Source organism: Triticum urartu, chromosome 5, assembly GCF_003073215.2.
Source record: "Triticum urartu cultivar G1812 chromosome 5, Tu2.1, whole genome shotgun sequence".
In the NCBI taxonomy this organism is placed as follows: Eukaryota; Viridiplantae; Streptophyta; class Magnoliopsida; order Poales; family Poaceae; genus Triticum; species Triticum urartu.
The window spans coordinates 545540901-545549706 of NC_053026.1; positions in this window are offsets into that span (position 1 = coordinate 545540901).

Below are 8806 nucleotides of genomic sequence, written 5' to 3' on the forward strand. Positions count from 1 at the left end.
ATGTTCTTTGTGAAAGTCCAATGAAGTGTATTGATCTATCTCTATAGATCTTATGCCTAATATGTAAGCAGCTTCACCGAGGTCTTTCATTGAAAAACTCTTATTCAAGTATCCCTTTATGCTATCCAGAAATTCTATATCATTTCCAATCAGTAATATGTCATCCACATATAATATCAGAAATGCTACAGAGCTCCCACTCACTTTCTTGTAAATACAGGCTTCTCCAAAGTCTGTACAAAAACCAAATGCTTTGATCACACTATCAAAGCGTTTATTCCAACTCCGAGAGGCTTGCACCAGTCCATAAATGGATCGCTGGAGCTTGCACACTTTGTTAGCTCCCTTTGGATCGACAAAACCTTCCGGTTGCATCATATACAACTCTTCTTCCAGAAATCCATTCAGGAATGCAGTTTTGACATCCATCTGCCAAATTTCATAATCATAAAATGCGGCAATTGCTAACATGATTCGGACAGACTTAAGCATCGCTACGGGTGAGAAGGTCTCATCGTAGTCAATCCCTTGAACTTGTCGAAAACCTTTTGCCGACAAGTCGAGCTTTGTAGACAGTAACATTACCATCAGCGTCAGTCTTCTTCTTGAAGATCCATTTATTCTCAATTGCTTGCCGATCATTGGGCAAGTCAACCAAAGTCCATACTTTGTTCTCATACATGGATCCCATCTCAGATTTCATGGCTTCAAGCCATTTTGCGGAATCTGGGCTCACCATCGCTTCTCCATAGTTCGTAGGTTCATATATCTTTTTTTTTGGGGTTTTTGTTTGTGGGGGTTTTTTTGGGGGGGGGATGGGTTTTTTTTGGTGTGGGTGGTGGTGGGTGTTTTTTTTTTGGGTGTGGGTTTTTTTTTTTTTGGTTTTTTTTGGGGCTAGTAGCAGACTTCCAGAACAGGATTACCGTACCACTCTGGTGCGGATCTTACTCTGGTTGATCTACGAGGCTTAGTAGTATCTTGTTTCAAAGTTTCATGATCATCATCATTAGCTTCCTCGCCAATTGGTGTAGGTGTCACAGAATCTGGTTTCTGTGATGTACTACTTTCCAATAAGGGAGTAGGTACAGTTACCTCATCAAGTTCTACTTTCCTCCCACTCACTTCTTTCGAGAGAAACTCCTTCTCTAGAAAGTTTCCGAATTTAGCAACAGAAGTCTTGCCTTTGGATCTGTATAGAAGGTGTATCCAATAGTTTCCTTTGATATCCTATGAAGACACATTTCTCCGATTTGGGTTCGATCTTATCAGTTGAAGCTTTTTCACATAGCATCGCAGCCCCAACTTCAGAAACGACAAAACTTTGGTTTCTTGCCAAACCACTGTTCATAAGGGTCGTCTCAACGGATTTGGATGGTGCCCTATACGTGAATGCGGCCGTCTCTAGAGCATAACCCCAAAATGATAGCGGTTAAATCAGTAAGAGACATCATAGATCGCACCATATCAAGTAAGTACGATTACGACGTTCGGACACACCATTACGCTGTGGTGTTTCCGGGTGCGTGAGTTGCGAAACTATTCCGCATTGTTTCAAATGTACACCAAACTCGTAACTCAAATATTCTCCTCCACGATCAGATCATAGGAATTTTATTTTCTTGTTATCGATGATTTTCAACTTCACTCTGAAATTCTTTGAACTTTTCAAATGTTTCAGACTTATGTTTCATTAAGTAGATATACCCATATCTGCTTAAGTCATCTGTGAAGGTGAGAAAATAACGATATCCGCCACGAGCCTCAATATTCATCGGACCACATACATCTGTATGTATGATTTCCAACAAATCTGTTGCTCTCTCCATAGTACCGGAGAACGGTGTTTTTGTCATCTTGCCCATGAGGCACGGTTCGCAAGTACCAAGTGATTCATAATCAAGTGGTTCCAAAAGTCCATCAGTATGGAGTTTCTTCATGCGCTTTACACCGATATGACCCAAACGGCAGTGCCACAAATAAGTTGCACTATCATTATCAACTCTGCATCTTTTGGCTTCAACATTATGAATATGTGTGTCACTACTATTCGAGATTTAATAAGAATAGACCACTCTTTAAGGGTGCATGACCATAAAAGATATTACTCATATAAATAGAACAACCATTATTCTCTGATTTAAATGAATAACCGTCTCGCATCAAACAAGATCCAGATATAATGTTCATGCTTAACGCTGGCACCAAATAACAATTATTTAGGTCTAATACTAATCCCGAAGGTAGATGTAGAGGTAGCGTGCCGACCGCGATCACATCGACTTTGGAACCATTTCCCACGCGCATCGTCACCTCGTCCTTAGCCAATCTTCGCTTAATCCGTAGTCCCTGTTTCGAGTTGCAAATGTTAGCAACAGAACCAGTATCAAATACCCAGGTGCTACTGCGAGCATTAGTAAGGTACACATCAATAACATGTATATCACATATACCTTTGTTCACCTTGCCATCCTTCTTATCCGCCAAATACTTGGGGCAGTTCCGCTTCCAGTGACCAGTCTGCTTGCAGTAGAAGCACTCAGTTTCAGGCTTAGGTCCAGGTTTGGGTTTCTTCTCTTGAGTAGCAACTTGCTTGCTGTTCTTTTTGAAGTTCCCCTTCTTCTTCCCTTTGCCCTTTTTCTTGAAACTAGTGGTCTTGTTGACCATCAACACTTGATGCTCCTTCTTGATTTCTACCTCCGCAGCTTTCAGCATTGCGAAGAGCTCGGGAATAGTCTTATTCATCCCTTGCATATTATAGTTCATCACGAAGCTCTTGTAGCTTGGTGGCAGTGATTGGAGAATTCTGTCAATGACGCAATCATCTGGAAGATTAACTCCCAATTGAATCAAGTGATTATTATACCCAGACATTTTGAGTATATGCTCACTGACAGAACTGTTCTCCTCCATCTTGCAGCTATAGAACTTATTGGAGACTTCATATCTCTCAATCCGGGCATTTGCTTGAAATATTAACTTCAACTCCTGGAACATCTCATATGCTCCATGACGTTCAAAACGTCGTTGAAGTCCCGATTCTAAGCCGTAAAGCATGGCACACTGAACTATCGAGTAGTCATCAGCTTTGCTCTGCCAGACGTTCATAACATCTGGTGTTGCTCCAGCAGCAGGCCTGGCACCCAGCGGTGCTTCCAGGACGTAATTCTTCTGTGCAGCAATGAGGATAATCCTCAAGTTACGGACCCAGTCCGTGTAATTGCTACCATCATCTTTCAACTTTGCTTTCTCAAGGAACGCATTAAAATTCAACGGAACAACAGCACGGGCCATCTATCTACAATCAAACATAAACAAGCAAGATACTATCAGGTACTAAGTTCATGATAAATTTAAGTTCAATTAATCATATTACTAATGAACTCCCACTTAGATAGACATCCTCTAATCCTCTAAGTGATTACGTGATCCAAATCAACTAAACCATGTCCGATCATCACGTGAAGATGGAGTAGTTTCATTGGTGAACATCTATGTTGATCATATCTACTATATGATTCACGCTCGACCTTTCGGTCTCCGTGTTCCGAGGCCATATCTGTATATGCTTGGCTCGTCAAGTATAACCTGAGTATTCCGCGTGTGCAACTGTTTTGCACCCGTTGTATTTGAACGTAGAGCCTATCACACCCGATCATCACGTGGTGTCTCAGCACGAAGAACTTTCGCAACAGTGCATACTCAGGGAGAACACTTCTTGACAATTAGTGAGAGATCATCTTAAAATGCTACCATCAATCAAAGCAAGATAAGATGCATAAAAGATAAACATCACATGCAATCAATATAAGTGATATGATATCGCCATCATCATCTTTTACTTGTGATCTCCATCTCCGAAGTATGGTCATGATCACCATCTTCACCGGCGCGACACCTTGATCACCATCGTAGCATCGTTGTCGTCTCGCCAATCTTATGCTTCCACGACTATCGCTACCGCTTAGTGATAAAGTAAAGCATTACAGCGCAGTGCATTGCATACAATAAAGCGACAACCATATGGCTCCTGCCAGTTGCCGATAATTTGGTTACAAAACATGATCATCTCATACAATAAAATTTAGCATCATGTCTTGACCATATCACATCACAACATGCCCTGCAAAAACAAGTTAGACGTCCTCTACTTTGTTGTTGCAAGTTTTACGTGGCTGCTACGGGCTTAAGCAAGAACCAATCTTACCTACGCATCAAAACCACAACGATAGTTTGTCAAGTTGGTGCTGTTTTAACCTTCGCAAGGACCGGGCGTAGCCACACTCGGTTCAACTAAAGTTGGAGAAACTGACACCCGCTAGCCACCTTTGTGCAAAGCACATCGGGAGAACCGGTCTCTCGTAAGCCGTATGCGTAATGTCGGTCCGGGCCGCTTCGTCCAACAATACCTCCGAACCAAAGTATGACATGCTGGTAAGTAGTATGACTTATATCGCCCACAACTCACTTGTGTTCTACTCGTGCATATAACATCAACACATAAAACCTAGGCTCTGATACCACTGTTGGGGAACGTAGTAATTTCAAAAAAATTCCTACGCACACGCAAGATCATGGTGATGCATAGCAACGAGAGGGGAGAGTGTGATCTACGTACCCTTGTAGACCGACAGCGGAAGCGTTAGCACAACGCGGTTGATGTAGTCGTACGTCTTCACGGCCCGACCGATCAAGCACCGAAACTACGGCACCTCCGAGTTTTAGCACACGTTCAGCTCGATGACGATCCCCGGACTCCGATCCAGCAAAGTGTCGGGGAAGAGTTCCGTCAGCACGACGGCGTGGTGACGATCTTGATGTTCTACCGTCGCAGGGCTTCGCCTAAGCACCGCTACAATATTATCGAGGATTATGGTGGAAGGGGGCACCGCACACGGCTAAGAAAAGATCACGTGGATCAACTTGTGTGTCTAGGGGTGCCCCCTGCCCCCGTATATAAAGGAGCAAGGGGAGGAGGCCGGCCGGCCCTATAGGCGCGCCAAGGAGGAGTCCTCCTCCTAGTAGGAGTAGGACTCCTACTAGGAGGGGGAAAGGAAGTGGGGAGGGAGAAGGAAAGGGGGGCGCCCCCCCTCTCCTAGTCCAATTCGGACCAGGGGGGAGGAGGCGCGCGGCCCACCCTTGGCTGCCCTTCTCTCTCTCCACTAAGGCCCATATGGCCCATTACTTCTCCGGGGTTCCGGTAACCCTCCGGTACTCCGGTTTTCTCCGAAATCACCCGGAACACTTCCGGTGTCCGAATATAGCCGTCCAATATATCAATCTTTATGTCTCGACCATTTCGAGACTCCTCGTTATGTCCGTGATCACATCCGGGACTCCGAACTAACTTCGGTACATCAAAACTCATAAACTCATAATATAACTGTCATCGAAACCTTAAGCGTGCGGACCCTACGGGTTCGAGAACAATGTAGACATGACCGAGACATGTCTCCGGTCAATAACCAATAGCGGAACCTGGATGCTCATATTGGCTCCTACATATTCTACGAAGATCTTTATCGGTCAACCGCATAACAACATATGTTGTTCCCTTGTCATCGGTATGTTACTTGCCCGAGATTCGATCGTCGGTATCTCAATACCTAGTTCAATCTCATTACCGCAAGTCTCTTTACTCGTTCCGTAATACATCATCTCGCAACTAACTCATTAGTTGCAATGCTTGCAAGGCTTATGTGATGTGCATTACCCGAGAGGGCCCAGAGATACCTCTCCGACAATCGGAGTGACAAATCCTAATCTCGAAATACGCCAACCCAACATTACCTTTGGAGACACCTGTAGAGCTCCTTTATAATCACCCAGTTACGTTGTGACGTTTGGTAGCACACAAAGTGTTCCTCCGGCAAACGGGAGTTGCATAATCTCATAGTCATAGGAACATGTATAAGTCATGAAGAAAGCAATAGCAACATACTAAACGATCGGGTGCTAAGCTAATGGAATGGGTCATGTCAATCAGATCATTCACTTAATGATGTGATCCCGTTAATCAAATAACAACTCATTGTTCATGGTTAGGAAACATAACCATCTTTGATTAACGAGCTAGTCAAGTAGAGGCATACTAGTGACACTTTGTTTGTCTATGTATTCACACATGTATTATGTTTCCGGTTAATACAATTCTAGCATGAATAATAAACATTTATCATGATTATAAGGAAATAAATAATAACTTTATTATTGCCTCTAGGGCATATTTCCTTCAATTGATACCTTGGTTCTCAAAAACTGAGGGAAATACTTGCGCTACTTTGCTGCATCATCCTCTCCTCTTCGGGGAATTCCAACGCACTGCTCAAGAGGTAGCAGTTCCATAACCCCGACATCTTCGGCGCACCAGGCAGGGGCGCTGAGGCTATGGAAATCCATTTTTGAAGCCAACTCATCGACTCCCTCGTCGCGATGGCTCCCAAGAAGAAGGCGATCACGGCGATCGGCTCGTCTGGGGCCAAACCACCCATCTTGGCGCGGGTGGGCGACAGAGCGGTCGCGGATGGTGGCAGACACGTGTCCCGTGAGCATCCACGACACTCTGGCAATCGGAGCCACCTTCCTAGGCCGCGCGTGACAAGCAACACCGCGATGTCGGTGACTCCGGACACCGCCACGGGAAGATCCCTTTGTGTCACTCTCAAGACGCACCGGGCCAGCATGCGCGCCTAGACGCTCGCGAAAACGGCGTGCGACAGCGAGACCGTGATAGAGCTCCTTCTAACGTGGTTAGAAGTCGGAGCGCGTCATGGTCCACGCAGCTTTCGCCGCCACCCACGCCAGCAGAAGCGCTGGCACGTGTGCAACTACTCCTCGACTTCCCTCCAGCAGCGGAGAAGCTTGACGAGTGGAGGGCCACCATTCGAAGCCTCGTCAGCTTCACCAACAAAGATGAGCCGCACCCAGCAGGACCCTCGTGCCGGTGTTCTGTCGAGCCGGTGCATGCTGGCGGTGGGAGGACCGGGGATGTTGCGACCATGGTGCACTCTCCTCCCCCACGGCCGCGACAAGAGCTGCCGTCTCGCCGTGCCGACGCCCGCGACAATGTTTCTACAGCGTCGTCTGACCCGCGAGCCCGCCGCGACCAACATCAAGTCCTTTAGGAGCAAGCTCAGGAATACGCTTGGACCACTATCGAGCGGCAGTGAGACACGCGCCATCAGTCAGATCGGCGCGCGGGACCCACTGTGGACCGCCCAGCGCCGGGGGCTGCCGGTGACCTACCTTATGAGGTGGGTTGTCCAGCCTTCACCCGTGAGCTGTGGCAGTTCCAGTGGCCCATTGTAGGATCTAAAGTATGTCTAGAGGGGGGTGATTAGACTGCTTGACCAAATAAAAATCTAGCCTTTTCCCAATTTGAAGTCGTGGTAGATTTTAGCAACTTCCCACAAGTCAAGCAATCAACTTACACATGCAAGTCTAAGAGTATAGCAGCAGAATGTAAAACATTTGCATATGAAGGTAAAGGGAGGATTTTGGAGGGAGCAAACACAATGTAGGCACGGAGATTTTTGGCGTGGTTCCGATAGGTGGTGCTATCGTACAGCCACGTTGATGGAGACTTCAACCCACGAAGGGTAACAGTTGCGCAAGTCCACAGAGGGCTCCACCCACGAAGGGTCCACGAAGAAGCAACCTTGTCTATCCCACCATGGCCATCACCCACGAAGGACTTGCCTCATTAGGGTATATCTTCATGAAGTAGGCAATCTCCTTGCCCATACAAACTCCTTGGTTCAACTCCAAAATCTTGATGGAGGCTCCCAAGTGACACCTAACCAATCTAGGAGACACCACTCTCCAAAAGGTAATAGATGGTGTGTTGATGATGAACTCCTTGCTCTTATGCTTCAAATGATAGTATTCCCAACACTCAACTCTCTCTCTCACCGATTTGGATTTGGTGGAAAGATGATTTGAGTGGAAAGCAACTTGGGGAAGGCTAGAGATCAAGATTCATATGGCTGCAATGGAATATCTTGGTCTCAACACATGAGTAGGTGATTCTCTCAGAAAATGAATGCTCAAGTGTAGGCACGGTCTGATGGATCTCATTACTAATGAAGGAAGGGTGGATGGGTGTTGGTGGGAACGACACCTATGGGATCACTGGGTCCCTTCTACGGTCGGCGGGCGCGGGGTCGTGAGAAGAGCAGGTTTAAGGGCTAGCACATGGATCGTTAACCCAGGTTCGGGCCGTGAGGATGCGTAAAACCCTGGTCCTGCTTTGGTGGATGTATTGAGTGTTCTTGAGCTTTTTGAACTAGCTATGGTGGCTGTGCCGTTCCAAAAAGCCCAATCCCTCTCCTGGTCGCCTCGGGCCTCCTTTTATAGGAAAAAGGGGTTGCCACAGTGGCACACAGGAGGTGGAAAGGCCTACAGTGCGCGAGCTTATCGCACGGCATTACGAGACAAAGTGCATTAAATGCACTACGTAGCTGTCCATTAGCTTTATTGGGGACAGGAACGAGGCCCTTCCCGTCCGTCGCCGCTCCGCCTCGCTTCGACACGTGCCCAGGCTAGCGATGCATGCAGCGCCATGTAGGCAGACAAGCAGCTGAGGTGGCGCGGTGGTAGGGCCTTCATGAAGATCTGCATGACGCCACGTGGGTGCTTGCTGATTTGGCCTGGAAGGAGCATGTTGCCACGCAGGTGCCTGCCCAGCTGGTGGGGCTGGCAGCTAAATGCGAACAACGGCGGAGTCTTGGCTGGCGCAGGCCTGGCAGCGGCCCTGCTGATGCCCTCGGCAAGGGTCTTGCCGTGGCGTCACTGTCACCCCCGGCAAGAG